The 21494-nt window shown below is 43.8% G+C and overlaps 1 protein-coding gene across 1 annotated transcript in view; it reads left to right on the top strand.

Annotated features, from left to right (window-relative positions):
• The window catches only part of SND1 (staphylococcal nuclease and tudor domain containing 1), a 390995-nt gene that overhangs the window by 272638 nt on the left and 96863 nt on the right, over positions 1–21494 (top strand). The gene's annotated exons all lie outside the window — the stretch shown is intronic.

Below are 21494 nucleotides of genomic sequence, written 5' to 3'. Positions count from 1 at the left end.
GCGTAACATTCTTTTGGGGATTTTTTTTTTTTTTTTTTTTTTGAGGCCCCAGCTGAGGTTAAATAAAGATGAATTAATAATGAAGTCAAATCAGCCCGGTTATGTGACTTATTCCACTCAGCTATGTTCTGCAGCCCCTGGGGCATCAGTTGCTGAGAAAATAGACATTAAATCTTATTCACCATGTTCCTTCTGTGTTGATCTGTGCAGAAAAATGGACCAGGTTGCCATCTATATTCAGATCTTCTCTGAGTTATATTTTAGGAGGGAGATTAGGGCCAAACTCTGAGAGCCTTTAAGGGATTATATCGGATAACTGCAGTGTTACAGAGAAATTGGAATGAAAGCTCAACTTCCAAGAGGCTCAGTGTAGCCTGCCAGCTGCCCAGGAATACCCTGGGATGGAGTTTAGGTGAATTCCGATGGAAGTCAGATCTTGAGAGAAGATTTTCTAATGGCAAGTGTGTCCTTTCCTTCTCGATGGACTTGGGAAGCATCTGCAGGTTTCTGGCAGAGGCGCCCCAAACCATAAAAAGTCAAGTCCCCTTCCTGGAAAGAGAGGGCATTCATTACATTTTTCCCTATTCTTTTAGACCATATCAACCTGTGCTCATGTGGGTCCTCTGTAGGTTTTTTCACAACCATAGCTTTTTATCCCAGGAGTCATTGAATTTGTGGATATTGTAAAATATATACATACCTACTTTGCAGAATTAAATTACCTCCTTGGGTAATTAAGGACCCAAGAAGGTCCTTAATTAAGGAGCATGAAGTTTTAACATATTACCTAATAATCTTGTTATAGTCAATCAATGGCAATTTTTATCATCCAGTAACTACAAATGGTGTTTATTTATAAATGGTTTTTCTTCCCCCTCCCCCAACAAATGGAGCTACATAATGAGGCATCTTCATTTTGAGCTGCTTGCAAAGAAAGCAGAAACGTGAATAAAAAGAAACCTTAGGATGATAGCAAAACAAATAAAATTAAATTCTTTGATTGAGTGTTTGCCACTGTACCAAACACGTGCAACAGCGCTCATTTTCAAGAAAGGAGGGAAGAAAGCAAAACCTAAAACCAAAACAACCAAAATTGAAATACCACTTTTGCCACGTGGAATTGTCTAATCAGCCTCATTTTCTTCTATTGACATCATCAGCTTCTGTTTGTTCTGATGCTTCATTTTTAGTTTCTTTTATGGGCTTATGAAAGCCGAAAGATTGCCTGGGTTGTAACAAGCTTCTCTACCATTTCCTATGTGTCCATTCTCAACCAGAATAAATCAACACAAATGCTACTGTCCTTTCCCATGCCAGGCCTTTGAAACCTACTTGAAAGAAAAAGGGTATATCTTACCAAACTAGGTGCAATCAACCAACAGCAACAACAGGGTTGCCCTTCGGAGGCAGAAGGGCATCTTACCATCACCTTTGAGAGCTGATTGTTCCAACCATTCTCAGCACGTAACCTGTGAGTTGCAGAGATCAGATCCTATGAGCATATTAAGATCATTTTGCGTAGCTCTTAGATATTAAGAGTATATAAAGGTGGCATAACTACATTGGTGCACATAATTTATGCCTTTTCTCATTGTTAAGAAGAAAAAGTAATTCCAGAGAGTTCTAATGTATAGCTGAAGTACTCTTTGCATAAAGAAGTATGATGGATTCTCTCACTACTTGGAATTGCTATGCTGGAAGGAAGATGGGAAAAGGGAATGAATATAGTCAAATAAATTAAACCTCGAAACCCAAATAGTGCTGTGTAAACAAATTGACTACAAATCAAACAAAAGTGTTTGCTAAAGAATATGTGATCTCAATTGAGGCAGAACCAGCCTTTTTATACATTTGCGTGTATTTCTCTTGACATGTATAGATTTGTTGCATTTCCACTCCTATATTCTCAGCTCTCTTTGGCAAAAAGTGTCATCCATCCATAAAACTACAGAGTAGATTTCCTCAAATAGCAGAGAGTAATCTTTATCAAATAGAAACAAGCCCTTTGGCAAACAGTAGGTGGGACTTTTATGGTTTATCTTTCTGGCTTTAAGGATCCCCGGATTTCCTGTTTGGTTATTTATTGTTTTTAATATGCAAGTTTTATTTCTTAACATTGTCCTGGCTAGCACATGTCAGTCCTGGAAGGTAAGTCACGGTGTGGGTCACGACCATCAAGCCCAGTATGTTCATTTTACCTCCACTTATTGCAGGCAGCTTCTCACAGCCTTCTTGGAGCAAGTATTGAAAACAGTCCAACTTCTCATCTTATAGATGAGGAATCAGAGGGACAAAGAAATGGAGCAGCGTTGTCATGTCACAAACCATATTGGTAGTAAAGCAGGGGCTTCATCCCATGTCTTTCAGCTCTGCAGCCTGCACTCCAGCATAACATGTTCTTAAGTTAACTTAACTCACCTTTTCCGAGCAGACTGCTCTCAACTCAGAGCCAAAGCTACTTTAAGCATCAGTTCAAATAACACTGTGATCTCTTGGAGTCTGTAGAAAAGTTAGGAATGGAACATGTTTTCCTTCTTAGAACCTTAGGTCAAATCAACAATTACTTTATAGCTTATTCTGATGATTGTATTCTATTTGATCTGTTTTTCTCTAAGTTGTTCAGCAGCCTTAGGCCAAAATCATTATGTTTTGACCTGAACAAGGAGATTGGAGCAGCTAGATTTGAAACTGTGAAATGCAAAGCATGTACAGGGTGCAGAAGTTGTTGGATGTGTGTAGATGCCGGGTGAGGGGGTACTGGGAGGTAAGACTGATTTGCATATTGCTCAGCAGGGAGCAATAGTGGCATTTGGGGTGTAACATTCCTCCCTGTCTGGACTTACCATGAGTCGCAGGACATTTAGCCCTAATTGCCATAGCCCCCTCTGGTATCAGAAACATTGGGAGCATCAATAAACTCCTCCCAGAGCTTTCCAAATGCTCCCAGGGAGATTCGCACGGTCCCCAAGTGAGAGAGCTGTTGGCTGGTAGCAGAGTTGGAGAAGGCAGAAGGTAAAAACTGAGGGAACACTGAAAAATCGCTCTCCTGGTTTGAGTCAGCGGTCTCCTCTTCAGTAGGATCAGTATTTATTGACAGTGGCATCCACAGAGAACTCCCGTGCCACCCTAATGCCTCATGCGCCAGTTAGTGGCGGGGATGGGGGCGGTGGGAAAAAATTGCTGAAATTACAATAGAATGTAATTTCTGCTTTCACATAACTGTCACTTGTTGCCATCCATGCCGTATCTTTCCGGGAGCATGAATAACAGCAGCTTGATTTACTTCCTTCCTGCATTCCCAGCTGTTGTCTGTTCTTCATGCTTCACAAACTTCAGTCAGAACCAGGTCCTGGGGAGATGCAGGCCCTTTCTTCCTGTTTAGCACCATGCCTCTCCTGGCCAATCCTTAACTCCTGCCGTGTTCATTAGAACCAAAAATATTCTCGAATCATATTTGTCCATCTTAAGTTTTTCTTGTAGTATCCTTTTAAAGTATGATCACTCTGCATTTGCCAGGTAACTAAAGTTCCTAAAAATAGTTCCAAGAGATCTAACAGGTATCTCTCATCACCACTGCGGCCATTTACAAGCGGTGGTTTAGACCACGGTTAAATATACTAAAACTTACTTATTCTCTGAAAGTATTAATTTGTGTAATAATATATACTTTTCAGAATGCTTTCACGTACTTTTCCCCCTCACAGCACTGTTTGTCACAGTGCTGGGAGCTACAGAGGGATGTTGTTAACGCCATTTAACAAGTAAAAACACTGAAACTCAGAAAAGTTGTTTCCTGGACAAGGTCACACAGCTTAATTAAGGATGGAAGTGACACTTAACACCCGACCATTTCCTCCCTCTCCTTTTCAGGGACCGAGGGAGAAAGCCAATTTGATTTGTCCTCTTTGGGTGTCGGAACAATTTCTTTTTTAAAAGAATATTTTAAGCTTTTCAATTCTGATCTTCCATTGAGACACATTCTTTTTTCCTCTGCCAACAAATTGTGACCTCCGTCAATCAGATATCTCTGTCCCCCATTAACCTACTTCACTCTTGGTTTTGAAAGTTGTCTCAGTATCAAAGACCTACAGTTGCCTGATATGTGTATGTTATACACAAACGTATGGTGTGTATATTATAAAGTTAAAGATTTTTGTCAAGCGCAGATGGATTATAAAAGAGTCCATTTTTTATTCTTTTAGTTCCTTTTGAATTTCTAGGCAGAGGTTAGATGATTAGATATTGACAGAGGTAAGAAGAAAGCTGTGATAATGGTTCTCAAATAGATCCTGATTTTAATTAAAAAGAAATCTGATAACATAAAAAGCTGTGTTTAGATAGTAGTTATACACACAGAGAGTTTGAATGATTATTACCTTCTTTGATGTCAATGAAATTATAAAAGACTTGGTTGCGAGAAAGAAAGCGTTTGTGTTTAAGCCAATTCCTTTCCTGACTTAAAGCGAGCATAGTAGGAAGACTTGGTATCGTGCTTTTCCGGGCATCAGCTCTCACGTACCCCAACTGGGCTGTGGTTCTCAGAAGGCACTCGAATGCCCTGCCGGGTGCAGCTAGCTGTGTACGTTCAACTCTTGCTTCCACCTCCCGAATGCCGAAGCACCCTTCTGCCATTGTAAACATTGGAGGCATCAGTATCCCACCCCCACAGTTTTGCTGGGTGCATGCTCCTCTGGCCAGTAACTATTCATTCTTTAAGACTGAACGTCAAAGTTGACATTCTGGAAGTCTTCCGCCACGCCTTCTGTGTTCACCTGGCGTCCTCTGCCGCCTCTATCCTTGCATAATCCTTGTAGCTATTTCTTTGTATGGAATTTGACTCTGAGGACGTAGTAGAAACTCAATAAATAGCACATGGGTGGGTTGGCGAGGTAACGATTTCCCGCTGCCCCGCCGCGTCCTGCAGAAGGCATCCGTGTGGACTGTCCCTTTCATAGGCAATCATCGTGAGTGCCTAGAGCCAGGAAGGGAAGAGGGGATGCTGAGCTTTTTTTTCTTCCACCACATGTCCAGGCAGAACCTGGACTCATACAGCAGCGTGCTGTGCAGGAAAAAGTAAATGATCTCAAAGACAGGATACTCGGTGTCTGACCCTTGCAGTCCTCCCTCATATATAAAATGGGAGAGGTGAACAGAGATCATCTCAAGGGTCTCCTGATCACTCCAGCTTCAGGAATTCTGTGATATGTCCCTCTCTTGGGGAGGTAGAGGCACTTTAATGTGTTCATTACAAACGTGGGTTTTAGAATCTCAGGAATAGGCTCAAGTTCTGATCTGCCATTCATAAACTCTGATCTCGGCCAAGGTATTTAACCTATCTTTGCTTTAGTGTTCTCATCTATAAAAAAGGATGCTCTAAGGGTTAAACAGCATGATGCATGTTTTTAAAAAGTACTTACTCCGGTGCCTGACGGGGCAGAAGTAGCACTCAAGTCATGGTAGCTGTTATTATTTCACAATTTTCCTCATGACCAGTCTCTCTAGTCTCTTAATAGACTTCAGGAAACTTTTAATGATATGTAAACCTAGCTGTGATAATACCAGCTATTTCCTAATACATTTTTTAAAAGTCCTGCATAGTCTATTGAAATATCTGTCTCCTCAGGAAAAGACACCCAAAAACAGACTTCTGTAGGCTAACCCAGGACACTAGGCAGCCTGAGTAGATAGATGAAGGGCATTCACCCTGAACTGATATGATACGATGGGAAGGAACAACTGTATGTCAAAAGATATGGCTTATAATCTATACTTGTCACCAAGTTGGCATGTGACCTTGCGTAGGTCATTTAACTTCTCTGATTTCCTGTTCCCTCCTCTGTAAAAAATATGGAGTTTGGGCTCGTTGATTTCTAAGGTTCTTTGGAGCTGAAAGGTATTATGATTCTGTGAATGCTTAAGTGGCACATGTAGATGTAGTCATTGTCATTCCCTCCCCACCCCCACCCCCTTTTTTTTTCAGACTGGAAGGAAGCCTAGGAAAGCTAGGCAGTGTGATTTTCTTTCCCAGGTTTCCTTTTAGGTTCTGTGTATCATAGAACTGTAGTCAATTAAATGCATGTGTTTTTAACTTGTATTAAACCGTGTCACCCACCACACCCCCCATCTTCTCTTGAGCACTGGGTATCATCCCTTTTCAATGTTATTTTGTTAACTTTGACCCCTGATTCTTGCCTATTTAAATCTTTTTGTGTCTTCTCATCTGATAGATATTATATAAGTAGGTCTTCAGTGTCTTCACCTCGGTGTTAATATCCTGATTAGGCCCAAGTATGGACTGTCATCACGTGACCATTTTCACAGGACCACAGAAACAGAAGATTCAGTGCTCAGATTCATTCATTCCTTCAGCAGTTTTTACTGAGCTTCCACGTTGTCCCCTACCCCCACCAAGCTACCCTTTGCAGGCAGATTATTATGCTGGAATTCAGCTCTGAGTTGTTTAGATGTCACTTTACCCCGTAGTTCAGTTTCTTTGCTCTTTGGGGTGGTCACTGACCTTTTTACACATCTTAGGAAGCTGTGGGCCTTCCCTCCAGAAAATGCCAGATACATGGAGAGAGTCAGGGAAAGAGAGGGTCTTGAAAAACCATCGTTATTTAAAAAGGGCAGATAGTTTAATATGGCTGGCATGTCTGCTGCGGGAGGGGCAGTGGTTAGAGCTTAGTTTGGAGAGTCATACCTGCCTTTGAAAGGCCCTGTGTCTGCTCCAGGTTCGCTTAGATTGTACCCAAACGCCTCGGTTGCATGTGTTGCAGCCTTGAATTGGATAACCTTTCCTGACCTGCCTGCCTGAATTTCCTGGGGGGCTCTCTTGCTGAGGCAGCTTAGGCCAGGTTGTGTTGTGTGCTTGCCTTTTGGCAGAGGACGAAGATGGGCTTAAAACCCAACTCTGCAGAGCCTGGGGCAGCGAACAGTACCGCTCTCTGGGACCGCCCTCCTCTTCCAGCAAGCTAGGTGGCTCCTTCACTTACATAAGATGTGTGTGTTCTGGCAGGGAAGAGCTGCCTGAGTGAGTGTTTAGCAAAAATGATTTGTGTGGAGTTATTTTGAGACCCCAGAGAGGGAATGGCAGCCAAACCCTGCAGTATTTTAAACCGCATCAGTCATCTACAAAGATAATACATTACGGTGTCTCAGCCGGAACATTGGTAACAGGGAAATAAGAATGCTAGGGCCCCATCAAATGATAAATGCCAGTTCTCTCAGTCCACACAAGGTGACTTCAGTGGTTTGGGCTGACTTGGTGCCTCAAGCTTCCCCCATTCTCCTCTGATCCTGTCTGCCCTGAAGGCTAGAAGTGGACATGCAGGCTCCCTTCTGTGTTCTCATTCACTACGTGGGGAGCAAATTAGTTTTCTAGTAGAGAAGTTAGCCCAAAATACTGACGTTGTTTAGGTGATAGAGCTTCTCGAGGTTTTAGGCTGGCTCAGAGGAACTCCCCTCTCCCCTTCCTTTTCCAAAGCATTCACCTTTTCTCCTGACTCAGGCATGAACAGCTGTCTGCTAAGAGCAGATGAATTACAGAATAAAGGATTTTCCAGTCTAGCAACATTAGGGGTGATGGGCTCTGTATGAAACACTTCTCCTGGTTTTGTTTTCCTCTTGGCTGTTATGCTGTGAAATTGGCCTCCTTGCTCCCCCACCCTCTTGCTGACAGCTGTCCTCTTTGCCATTCAGGAGCTGGTGTGTCCTCCTCCATGGAGGATGGCTGTCCGACTTGGAAAAGGCCTCCCCACCCCCTGCGGCTCTGAAGTTGTATAGTGCAAGAGTTCCTTGTGCCAGGAGATCTAATTACCTTTTGGGCCAGAGGGCACAGAAAAAAAAGAACCCTAGCCATGACTGTCTATTTTTTTTTTTTTCATTTGTTTTATAATTTTAGAGGACATTAAATTTAATGACAGAAACTATGGACACAAAATAAAACAGGCAACCACAAAGTATACAGCTTCCCAGAGTCCCCCAAATTCCCTACAAGGATATGCACCCTGACATTTATCTTTTAATTGAGGTACCTTGTCACAAGCCTCGTATACTTCAGCCTGGGCATAATAGAAAGATGAAGAGGCAGGCACACTTCAGGAGAAGCTCTGCCAGAGTGAGTGAGTGAGAGAGAGAGAGAGTGTGTGTGTGTGTGTGCGCGTGCGTGCGTGCGTGTGTGTGCGTGTGTAAGAGAGAGAGAGATTGATTCTCCGCCACTTGCACCCCTGAGGAGCCAGTAACCACAGTCTAAAAGGCTTCAGCTAATGGCATTTTCTGCTTATGATACTAGATAACACTGGCCTGAGGCAGGGAGTGGGGCAAGGATATGATGGAGCATGAGCGAGGAAGGAAAGTCAGTGAGAAGGCACAAACAAGCCATCAGGACTTTTTCAGGGTAGGGCAAGGGAACTGGCAGACAGCCTAGGGCTTTAGATGAAAAGTGAGGAGTGTGAGGCAGAGGAAGAAGGGTGGCTCCTCTCCATTTTCCCTGGAATGAAACTTTATTCTCAAGTATGCTATGCCAAGGGATCTCCCCATTCCTGTCTCTGGTCGCTGCCACTTCAGACACAGTACAACCCTGGTATCATTCTTCCCACGAATGTCAGTTTCTGATCTGGATGGTTATAACAGCTGCTGTCTCTGCCACAGGCGCGGACATGTGAGTTCAGCCTCTGAGTTGGCCACTGCGGTTTCCTTAGCCAGCCTCCTTCCTCTCCCCTCCCAGCCCTCTTTCCTTGAGCTAGTGATGACACTCTGACTGACACACACACACACACACAATCTCTCTCTCTCTCTCTTTCTCTCTCTCTCTCTCTCTCTCTCTCTCTCTCTCTCCACACACCACACACACACACACACACACACACACACACACACACACACCACGGCCTTGGGTTGTCCTGGCTTTTGGGGAATCATCATCAGGCAGTGCGTTTGATCGCTGGGTGAGTTGGGACGCTTATGCTCCCGCCCTCCCTAGACATCCCCTCACCACTTCCTCACTTGTCACACCCTTATTAGAAATCATGATTTGGGGCAAGCTTCTCATCCAGGGACTTGTGCCTGGTGCTGTCCTTCAGTTGTTCAGTAAGCACCAGAGCAGCTTTCCTCTCCCTTGAAGACAGGCACAGCCTGATGAGAGAGGTTAATATCTCCCATTTGGCTGCAAAAGATCAGGAAGCTTGTCTGTCAAGTACCTTATTTTCTCCCTCGCTGTTCTCCTTTCTCTCCCGCTTTTCCCCTGAAGCTTTGTATATAGCATCACAGTTCAAATCCTGGTGCTTTGGCGCCTTGTTGGCACAGTGTGACAGGAGCTGAGAAGACTCAATTAAGTGCAAGCCATGCTTTCACTGTCCCACTGGCCACAATGGTGACTGAAATAGTTGGTTCTGCATTTTCTGCAGTGTCGCATCTGTGGAAAGTAAAGGATGCAGGAATCCTTTTCTTCCCCTCAGGTCTCCCAAACAAGGAAAATAATCACTTCAATAGATAGTCTTTCCCTGAATTCTGCAAAGTAGATTCTAGGCAGGGGTTTGGATTTGCTGTTCCTTTTTTTTACCCTGAGAGCCCAGTGAATGAGAGGAGGAAATGAATAGACTGCTTGTCACACCACCACGAGGGTCTCCACGGTGCCCGGGGCTGCTGCTGAGAGACAGAGAATGGGAGTGGGCCGGAGTGCAGGCCATGGAGGCCACCGGCCTTGCACAGGACAAGCTCCGCCTCTCCCACACAGTCCCCCGAGGGCTTCCCTTTCCCTCAGCCCAGGGATTCCTGATGCTCTAATGGAGCTGTCTCTCTCGCCTCAGCGTTCTGCCTGGAGTAAAAGTCTAAGTCTGACCGGCCTGGTCATGGGGAAGGAGGACTGGTGCACAGTCTCTGTGCACCCCTCCCCCATTCATCCAAAGGCAGTGCGTCTCTCTCTGCCTAAGCCTCCAAAGGCGGCTCTCAAAGCCGTGAGAAGGGATGCTCCCCATTGCATGTACCCCTCACCCCTTTAGACCTTTTTAATTAACTCTAGGAAGATACATCCAATTTAAAGATAACCTTTCATATTATGTGGGCTGAAAGAGGAAAAGCAGAATGGTTGCAAATCAAAACCCATGTCTTGTGAGGACCTAGGGATGTTTAGCCTGGAGAAAATAAGACATGAGGATGAGAGGAAGTAGATGTTGTACTGTCTTCAAATATCTGAAGGGCCGTCAAGTGATTAATGAATGTTTTATATGGTCCCAAGGAATCAGACTCGATCTTAGAAGGCCTAGAATGTCAGATTGTGGAGTTCTGATTTTATATTTTAAACTATGGGAAGCCATTGAAGGGTTTTTGAGAAGAATATTTTGTTTAGGAAATTTAATCTGGTAGCTGTGTGTAAGAAGAATCAGTATAGAAGGAAATGGAGGGCAGGCAGGTAGATCAGAAGAGTCTTGGCTAAAAGTGACAGAGCCTGAACAAGCTGACTGGTAGGTTGAGAGGAGTCAATACAAACAATTATAGAGGCAAAATTAATAGAATTGATAAGATGCCATAGTCATTTGGTTATGTGGATAAATAGGGACAAATCAAAGGTAAGTGAGGTTTTCAGAAAGAATAAGAGAACGTGCTGACAGTGCTAAAACCAGACTAGGGGACGTGGGAAGAAGAGGAGATTTTGGAAGAAGATGAGTTGGGTTTTAGACATGTCAAGTTTGAGGTATTGGCAGGACGTCCAAGGGGAGATGTCTGTCGCACATTTGTCGATTGGGTCTAGAGCTTAGAGGACAGTCAAAGACATCATATCTGTGGATTTTGCCTGATCACGGTGATGGAGAACATGCAAAGGGATGGGCCTTCCAAGAGGCAATGAGTGCAGAGCTGAAAGAAAGTGGCCCGAGACAGAACTGAGGGCAACAGCAGGAGACAAGACCAGCAGCCTAGAGAGATAGGACACCAGTGGAGGGAAGCAAAGGGAGGAAAGAATTTCACTAACAGGTTGGTGCACAGTGTTAAATGCCACACAGAAATGTAGTAGGGTTCCCACTGAGAAGAGATCATCAGATTTGTTGGTGAGGAGGTTACTTTTCCCAGTAGAATTTTAATAGAAGGGTAACATCTGAGTATAAAGTCATAGGAATGAAGGTCTGTTGTCAGGAAGTAGAGGGAAGCACTTATGATAAAGAACAAAGAATGGCAATTCTGGAAATTCCAAAGTTTGTGCTTATGGGGTCTAAGTTTTGAATGGGGAAATCCGAGTCTGTGGGAATAAAAGGGAAAGATCACAAGTACAGGAGAGGGGTCATTCCTAAAACAGGGTGAAGGAGAGGAGGGTGGAGGGCGCACACCTGTGGTCAGTGTCAGCTGCCCCAGACAGAGTTTGTTGAGGCATGTGTCCTTTCCTTTTACCTTCTGGATTACGAGACCATAAACTTTTTAAATATTCATTTTAAATATTGTTTTTATTATTATTTAAGATGTATTTATGCTGTCACCTATACTGATGTTCTCGATCTGGGAAATTGAACTCTGTCTTGCCTGAATTTTTTTTTTTTTTAATCTTCAGTATTCTTTAGAGTGAGAAAGTTGGCAAACTTGTCCTATAAAGGGCCAGATAGTATTTTAGGCTTTGTGGGCCACGTAGTCTCTGTCACAAATATACAACCGACTGTGGCTATGTTCCACTAAAACTTTATTATGCAAACTGAAATTTGAATGTCGCACAGTTTTCACAAATCACAAAATATTATTCTTCCGATAAATTTTTTTAGCCATTCTGAAATGTAAAAACCATTCTTACCTCATGGATTGTGTAAAAACATTCAGTGGGCTGGAGTTAGCCTGCAGAAGTTGTTCACTTCTTTACATTACAATGACAACAGCAACAAAGGAAAAGACCGCCATGCTTCATCCACAGCCCAGGGATAAGACATATTTACACGTTGAAGATCAGCCTGTGCTCTTGAAGAACTTTGGCGTTTTAGAATTCCTTTCTTTCTCCACTACCCCTTGTGTGTTTGTTCGTTTGTTTAGAAGTTAGCGAAGTAAAGAGCTCTTACTAAGAGTTTCTCAGCTCTCAGTGTGTCATTCATTCTCTTGGGTTTGGGGGTCTTAGTGTTCCCAGTCCCTTCGGATTTCCTCTCCAGCTGGGCCAGCTGACTATACTCATCGCTGGACATTTGCGTTTCACTTGTGCAGAGCAATTTCCTATGAGTGAAAACTCGAGAAAGGCGATAGTTTGGAAGTGCACCCCACACATCTCAGAACCATTTTGTTCAGATAATAACACAGCTTGGTTTAGAAAAAGTCACTCTAAATTTATGCGAGTGAGTAGCTTTTACATTTGGCTGCCAGGTGTGTGCCAGAATACCTTCTGGAAGCTTGTATTTGCGAGGTCCAAGTGGGTATTTTCTATGTCTTTCTCTCCATTCTGTAGTTACTCTCTGCCAGCTTGGACAGTAGATTCAGATTTTTCTATTTATCCATTAACTCGGAATTAAAGAGACCATGATTAGAATTCTTCAGTGCCAAAAGCGAAAGAGGGGAAAAATATAAATCTAAGTTTTACTTGATTCAAAGATAAAGTTGCATGTTTAAAATAAGTCAGAAAAAGCAAAAGTTGAGGTTCTCATAGAAACCAACTCCCCCTCGTTGCTCAGACTTGGGGTTTGCGCTTGTTAGGTGCTGTCTCCATGGTGCCAGGGTGTTACATAAAAGCTCGAGCCATGTGGCTTTCTCGTCATTGGAAAGACCACTGTGGCCCTAGCTTTTGACTTCACATACTTTGTTTTCTATGCAATGAAGATACGAGGTTGCTGTTTTAATGTGGATAATGAAGAGAAACCCAAGAGAAAACATTTTTGGAGGGCGCAGTTCTTTCCTTTGCCCAGTTGTTTCATTCTGCTCCTGGTCGATGTTGATATTATTGCAGCTGCTGCTTGTAGCAGACCCAAAAATGAACGCGTGTGTTGGGAAGCAGACAGCTTGCCATCTCCAACCCCCTCCCCAAACCCACCCTAGAGACCACCTGGCTGGATTGTTTGCAGCCATGCTCTTGGGATGCCAGGGAAGAGAAAGGCCTCGTTAATCAGTGAGAGTTTTTTTCTTCCTTTGAAAATCATTGTTTTCAGATCTTGTTCTGCAGTGGGGAGAATTATAAGATGTTATTCTGATGCTGGCCAGATTGTTATCTGGTACGCCAAGTCAAATACGTTTCTCCCTTTTGGGAATGATTCTTTGGTGTCTAAAGCCAATGATAAATCAAGTTGGTAAAGCCAGTTCTGCATCCTGCCTGGCTAGACTGAGAACCAGAAATGCAGAATAAGGCCTCTAAGCCATCTACCTCTTCCTGTCTCCTCCTCAGTGCTCAGGGATTTAGTGTTGAACACTCATTCACCTTGGTCCTGGAGATAAAGGTACTAGAATTCCTAACTAACTCACCAAGTGTTAACCGATATGCATTCAGAACTTGGACTAGGACGATGTTAGAACAGGTTTGTCGTCTCTATCTCTGCTAGATTTTCTCCTCTCTGATATTCATTTAGCAAATCATTGTCGAAGATCTATTATGTGCCAGGTACTGGGGATACAAAGAGAACTGACATATATCCCTTCCCTCAAATTATTGCAAAACAGGGATCTACAATTAACTGGCTACCAACAACTAGAGAAGGGACATGAGAAGTCACCCCTCTCCTGGGTGACACTGTTACGACTCGTAGCAGAGGAACTTAAGGCTTGTTTAAGGGCAAGCACTGCGCCTCCTTCTGCACATGCCTCCCCTCCACTCTTCCTTTCCTTAAAGGGAGCCGCATTGTATTTTGAAGACTGGGCCTTATTGCTCCTCTTCCCAATTAACTTCAGTTTCTGGTCTTTGAACAGATACATCAGACATTACCAAATCAGAATAACCTAATAAATGTCTCCCCTAAACAACTGGAACTATGTACCAAAAATAGCATCAATCTCACCTCTTGACCAGTTCTGACTTCCCTGACTACAATTACCTGAGGAGTTTGATCCCTTTAATTAGGATCCCTTTATTCTTCTTTTATCCCTTTATTCCAATCACTGAAAGAGCTTTAGCAATGACATGTTCCAAAATTGGCCACAAGACGCCACCTCCCCCGAGATAACAAAAGTAGCGGTTTAGAGAACAAGGGAGAGAATAAAGAATTTGAGACAATGCAAATCCTTATTTTATTTCCGACTCTTTCAATACAAATTGAGGCTTAGTACCATGTAGAACTAACTCTTAGGAACCAGTTGGTCTGCTGTTTGCCTTGTTCTTTGGGCCATTTTGGGAACACGAAAATGTAGGCCCAGCTGCTCCAAAGTGGGATGGTTGCAGTTCTCAGTTGTTAACAGATTCATTGACAGCATTTGCAACTTGAGACCTCTAAATTATTTGTTTTAAACTTATAAACTAAAAGCAGGGTTTTGCTGTGTGAGATGTGTTCAACAATGCAAACCGATTTGGCTTTGAATATATATTCAGGTGATGACCACTCTCTTAAATTAGGCAGATGGCCTGTCGCCCTCTGCATTTTGTGCCAGTGGTTTGAGCTCTGGATTTTGTTCTTGGTGCTGAAAGATGGAATAGCTATCTAAATATCGTTAATGCCAAAGAATTTTTTAAACTGACCTGGATATAGTTAAATGTGTTGTTTTTCTTGGACTACAGAATTTTAAGTATCCTTCTCTAGGTATAGGGGGTTGTTTTGTTTGTTTTTTTTTTTTTTTTGGTGGGGAAAGGTGGCAAGAGAAGGTATAAAAATGGAACTAATTGAATCTGGGGGTAAAAATCTCTGCTGAGAGTCTGTGAGTTATAAATTGTCTAGCTGCAGCAGGAGGAACTCAGGCAAAGGTATTGGAATGCAGTCAGTGTGACAGGAAGCTTATTTTGGTGTTCTTTCTGTGCCTTGCCGTGTCCTTGATGTTTACTCCAGGGACTGTGTGTGTAGAAAGGAGGAAGAGCTATCCACAGTTTCCCACCTGCATCTTACAGCAATCTTCCCTAGGGTCTCAGAGACCAGGGATGAAGATGTCCCACTAGATGAGAGAGTCTGGTCTGTGTCTCCCGCTGTCTGTCCCCTGGCTCTATACTCAGCTCCACGCATGTGCCACACGCTAGCTGATAAAGCCTGTTTTTGTTCTGAAAGTTCCACCAGAACCACCAATTTTGTCTTCTCTGTGGTTTGAGCAACAAAAATTACGTTGAAGTTTCAGGGAGCAGTATTTAAAGCAGAGGTATTTAGATCTGAATATTATCCAAGAAGTCTTTCCCTAAATATAGCAAATAAAATCACAGTTCCCTGGGCTCGGCCGCTTTCACGTAAGCAGAGGGTAGGCATAGTGGCCACCTTTCAGCTTTAGCGTTCTCATTTCCATCAGAAAACTTATTTATAACCCAGCAGTCATCCCCATGCTAAGTTTTTCCGGTATTTCGTCCAGATTTTCTTTCCCCTAATAATTACACCCCCTGCTTTCAGACTAAGCATTTTCCCTCCTTTTTGTGTTTACACCTTTCAGATATTTGCAGATTGTTATCGTGTCACCCCTCTTAGTCACTGCTCAGCCGAGCTGTACAGATTTAGCACCTTTTATCTTTCCTTTAAAAGAAGGCCTCCCCACCCCTGCGTCATTTTCTATTGCTCCCTTAAAATGTGCTCCAGTTTTCTGCATTTCCATGTGGCCACATAGCTGCCTGGAGCTGAACATAGGGTTAGACGTGGGAACTGTTTTCCTCCACTGTCGTTCTGGGAACTAAACATCTTTGCCGTGCTCCATCCTCAGGTCGCGCTTGTGGGTCAGTGTTGACCATTTCTCTGTATTTAACCTGCATTTCCCAAGTGTGCTAATTTAAAGAGAATGGGAGTAGCTTTGCTTTCTTTTTTTTTCCTTGAAGTGTTATGTAACCATGGGAAAGTGGGATGTATGGAGTTAGGGATTCTGTCGGTCCCTCTCCTGGTATTTGCATAAGGTCTATAGCCCTGACAGTTCATTAGCCATTTCCTTCTCTGTATATTTACTTCTTTTCAAAAGTATTTCTCACTGATATTCATTCATTCAACATTTGTTGAGGATCTACAGTGCCACTGTGTGCTAGGCAATGTGTTGGGTGCTAGAAAGAATAAAATCTGAATATGATACAGTACCCACCCTAAGAAGCAACTTCATTTTATTTGGATCTTTTTTTCACGTAGGCTTGCTCCTGGTAGCAGTGAGGAGAGGGAGCAGATTTAGGGGCCCATTCATGAAAATCTTAACAAGATCCAAGGTTAGGTCAGATCTCACGGGTTCCGGAACCTGGAGGGTCATTGTGGGCCCGAGATTATTCCAGGGACGTCGCCGTAGTTATCCAGCCTTCGTGCTCCAGTATCGATGCAAGTCAGTCCCCTCCTTCCTCTAACTCTGATGGGCTTATTTTGTGCACCGCCCAGTTCAAATTCCAGAATTTTTCTCACCTGATATTTTCCTTTTCTCACCTGATACCTCTACTTGTACAGCGCTGTTTTCCCTCTGCCAGCCTGACTGCAAATCAGGTACAACAACAGCCCGCCCGGCCTCCCTTCCTGTCATTCTCCACCTTCTACTCTGACCTCCATCCGCAGCTTGTGGTGAGGGGAGAGGTCAGAGGCCAGGGTCGTGTGCAGGAAAGCACAGCTGCCTGAGGCTGACCCTTAGCAAGGGACTTGGCATGGTGAGCCCCGTAGTGATTTGTCTGGTACATTCTACCAACGGTCTCCTAGACACACGTGCATCTGCCTAACATAATCTAATTACTGCACGTGATTTCTTAATATCCTGCAACCTATAGTCTGAATGGTGAATTCACTCACCGATAACATACCTTACACAATGGTAGAGGAAAATAACGTTTTCACGCTGTAATTAAGCTTCATTGGCACAAAGTCTTTCTTTTCCATCACTGAGTTTTCACCTTCCAACACAGCGCGTAGCCCAAAGCAGGCACTGATGTGTGTTTACAAAGTGGAGAGAAGGAAGGTCTGCGAAATGAACTGTGGCATTTGTAAGTATCCTAAGTAGGCAGAAGGCAAAGGTTATGTCTGCGTGCCTCCTACGCCCTTCCCTTGGTAATGTCCAGTGTGATGGCGAGTGCACAGTGAACGTGCGTGCGCCCACTGACAGATCCTTCCCATTGGTTATTGTTTCCACTAGAGTCTTGTTTACCCAGTGCCTGGTTTCTTGTTTGCCGGACCGAGTACCATTGCAAAGCAGTCACTTCTAGTTAAGGCGGATTTGCCACAACTTCCCTTTAGCTCTCAATAAAGGAAAAAGCAAACACACTTTGAACCTGGAGGCTTAATTATCATAAAACTCAACATACATTGTAAAATAGAGTGAAATAGAGTCTCACATAGCCATCAATAGAATCTCTTATTTAGCCATTATCGTATCATTAACAAGAATTTGTACTTCTTCTCCAAAGCTGACTGACCAAAGTGTTTGTGCTAATTGACCCAGTTAGTCAATGTCTCTAAATGTATAATTTCTTTTTAATAGAATGTTCTGTAGTCCAGCATTTTAAATTTAAAAGGAGGCACCCTGTACTCTACGAGTCACGGCTTGGGTAAGGAATCTCTAAAGGGCGTAACCAAAATTGTAGGATTTTCTGGCCAGGGAGACTCGGAGCTCCCTCATTTCGTAAATAGAGACCATGAGGCCTAGAAAGGTTTCAGACTTGTCAGTGGCAGAGCAGAAACCAGAACCATGATGTGCTGATAGCTAGTGATGAATTATAAACCATACAGAATCAGGCAGATCTCTTTTTTTGTTGTTTTAAATAGTCTTGGTCAACCATCATATCCCAGAAAGCATAGAAAAGATGTGAAAAAATGATGAATTTTTAGCTATAGGCAGATAGGTTTGAAGGGCTTCGAAGTGGTCAGGGAGCCACGTGGAACAGACAGATGGGGGCCATGTCTTGCCTTGCTCTTCCGCATCTGCCCTTGGCAGAAGTCAGCGAGAAGGCCCCACAGGTCCAGTCTCTCTCTTCATTCTGGTACACCCCCATAATAGGGAAGGAAAATGTTTGAGAATATTTGGGAGTTTTTTTAGATACAGCGTTTTTTTATTACTATCACAATGTTTCTGTTCTTTGAATGGCTTATAAGTGTCGGGGGACTCTTGACAGTTAACCTGCACCTGTGATGTTGGAGGCACAGCGAGTTAATACGTCCTTATCAGCAGGCAGCACTGTACCGGTGAGTTATCAGAAAAGACAGCTATTAGTGATAATAGTAACAATCCGGAACCACGGGCACTTCCTCACCGGGCTGGGAGCTTCTGGAACTCCCGTGATATCTCACTTCACATTTACCACCTTGGGAGCACTCCACTGCTGCCTGTCAGCCTGCCCAGCTCATCAGCTGCGGCCTTGGCTTTGCTTTCTGAGAACCCAGCTTTCTTTCCCTGTTTTCTTGAGCTTTTTCTTTTCTTCTTTAAGTCCATTGTATTGGTAACAAAGCCGCACAGCGGAGACCCCAGCCCAGCTTTGAGTAAAAGCGCTGCATGCACAGGGTTTACTTCCTGACCAAGCCCTTGGGAAAGGAGGGTGCAGTGGAACCTTTCCTGCTGACAGCACGTGTCCTCACCTGGTTTTCAGCCCCAACGCCTATCTTTCCGGCTTTAGAACGGTACCACTTGTTCGCCTTCCTGTTAGTGGACAGCATGTTTCCTGACCTGTTCCTTAATCCCCTTGGGACACAATAGCAAGCCCAGAAGCTGATAAATAAGCACTCAGCATAGCCTTTGAACTCTTCAAGAAGCCATCAGGGCCTGCCCATCCCTGCCAGTCCCTGCCAGCCTTCGGTCTTCATGCCTCAGCCGATACCAACCAGTGTTTTTCAGGCTATGGGTCTTGCCCCACTAGAGGTCTTCAATTAATTCAGTGTCATAACCATCTCTTTTTCTTTAAGAAATAGGACAGAAAAGAGACAGAACACAGCACATGTAGTCAAGATTAACCATTATTTTGTGGAAACTTTGTTATATAAAGTGTATATACCCATGTGTAAATGTGTATATGGGTCATACCAAAAATTGAAGTTTGAGAAACACTCGTCTGCACAATCCTCCCTCTGCAGAATTAGCTTGGTGCATCAGATTTCTAACACTCAGACATCCAGTATCATAAAACCCTTTGCTATTCTCGCTTCCACTTTGCCCCCGGTCTGATGATTCTGCCTCCCCTTGCCTAGGGTCCCCTTACATGTAAGAATTCCCCTGCCCAGAGCATGGAACCTGCCTCTGCACTCCTGGCAGTGCCTGAAACTCTGCTACCATGATGACCCCAGTGCCAAGCGCCCTTTCGTTCTATGTCTAAACACCAGCTGCTCCTGACTCTCCGATTCTGTTTACCTGCCTAGCAAGAAACTGAGTGCCCCAGAGCCTTCTGCCACCTCTCCATTGTAGGTCATGACACGTTCTGGTTACAGCGTTGTTTAACTCCAAACTAGACCTTTTTCCCAGTGACTTTAGCATCTGACAATCTAAGGTTCATATAGGCCACTTACTAGCTTTGTGATCTAGGGCCTTATGTCAGTTCTCAGATACTCAGGGATACTCAGTATATGTGTCTATTTCCCCCTTCATTCGTCTAGCACTTATTCCTCGGTTTGACTCTTTGGTACCTGCTCTCACTGGGTCTTTTTTTAAGATGCAACTTATCTCTGTCCTAATAAGTAGTGTCAGCTAAGCCATATCTGACCCCAAGCTGCGATGTGACAGTGGGGCAGGTTTTGACTGGGAAGGGGTGACTTCAGAGAAGACAGGTCAAGAGAAGCAAGAGTCAGCCCAGAGGAAAAGAAGTAAATGATAAAAGCAGACATAATGCTCATTCTCAAGCAACTTTCCGTTCCCTCTTCTTTTTCTTATCAACCTGCCTGAGAGGAATTGATGCGCATGAATGTGTTTACTTTTTCCCTCTTAAAAAAGGACAGTGAAACAGCCTATTTCAGCTTCCTCCTCTTAAACAGCTGGAGCTCAGTTGTTGGAAAGCAGAGGAGCACATAACAAAGGCCCTTCGTTGCCTTCGCCTCTACAGGGAGGGCTTGAGGTTTGGTCACCACAGGCCCAGAGGACTCTCTCCTGAAAGATATTTTGAATACATTTCAGTTCGACTTGTATAACTCCCTGGGCTTATTGAGCCATCTTGTTTTCTGGATTTAATCACTTGGTGGTCTCCCAGGATTCAGAGAGAGAGCTGCTGGGATCACTTGAGATTTCAGAATAACAGGAAAATGACAGAGAAATAGAGTGTGTATGTTTACTTAACTAACGAGGCTCAAATCTTTTGTACGCTCTTAGTGAAAATTCTTTCTCCTAGTTCCTGCCCTCCAGTCAGTGCCCTAACCTCATCCCAGTACTAGGCCCCAGTTTCTAGCAGCCTTACCAACAGCACCCCAGTTTAATCCCACCCAGACAGATGCCTGCTGAACACTTATGTGAGCATTCTTCCTGTTTCTGCAGTAATGCTTTATCTCTGGTCATGTGGCCCAAAAGTTCAATAGGATTGTTTATTTTTCTCTCTGACAATTCTATTATTACTTAGTTTGCAGATATAAAATTAAAAGTGTTTTTGGCTATTGATACCATAAAAACCGTGGGCTATCTTTCGTTCCAGTTTACCCTAGCCCCATCTCTCACTTCAAGGTTAATCTCAGGCTTTGGCTCTTTGAGTTTATTGCCATCATACAAAAATAAGTTTCACTTCCCCGTGCAGCCCTGCACTAAGGCGCCGGGGATGAGGCAGCCCTGCTGATCTTCTTACCTATGTGACCCTTGGGGAGGGCCTTCAGCTGTTCCGTGTTTGCAGGGGTGGGAGAACGGTCCTGGACACCAGCTCAAGATGCTCTCCTGATGCTGTGCCGCCTGTCCCGCATTTCGTTTGATGTGAGGTCTTGAGGCTTGAAGAGAAAGCTCTCTCCTTGAGCCTCTGAAAACCCAAGGTATAAACCATTCCCTCTCCTCTGAGCTTTATGACCTTGAATCTGTGCTGTGGGCCAGAAACATGAGCAGCCAGCCACCTGGCTTCATCCATAAGAGATGTACCTTCTGTCCCGGCAATGGTCCCTTTTCCCCCAAAGGCTCCACAGCAGGTGTTTGCAGTAGCCTAGATGCCCTCCTACTTTGCCTTCCCATGCCAAATCTCTTTTTACCTTCACCTGAGGCTATTTGTAAATAAGAGGTTACACCTTCCGTTCTGCCTTATTGCAGCAGGAAAGACCAGCAGTGATTCAGAGACATGGGCACTAACTGCATCCTCCCCATAATTTGATCGTTTTCCTGTATTCTAACCTAGTTTAACTTTTTACTTCATAATTACAGCTGCAATATGATTGGGGGGGGTGCTATTTATAAATCTGATTTATACATCAAAACACGACATAGTTCATGGCCTTTCATAGATGAGCACTGTTAGCGATAAATATATTTGCAAAGTGAATGATTGGATCAAAGAAAAAAAGAAAAGACAGTCTAAGTTGGTTAGTAAGCACGTA

Source organism: Pteropus medius, unplaced genomic scaffold (assembly GCF_902729225.1).
Source record: "Pteropus medius unplaced genomic scaffold, Ma_sr-lr_union100, whole genome shotgun sequence".
Classification (NCBI taxonomy): Eukaryota; Metazoa; Chordata; class Mammalia; order Chiroptera; family Pteropodidae; genus Pteropus; species Pteropus medius.
Note: the sequence above shows the minus strand (reverse complement) of the source record. Positions and strands in the feature narration are given on the sequence as shown.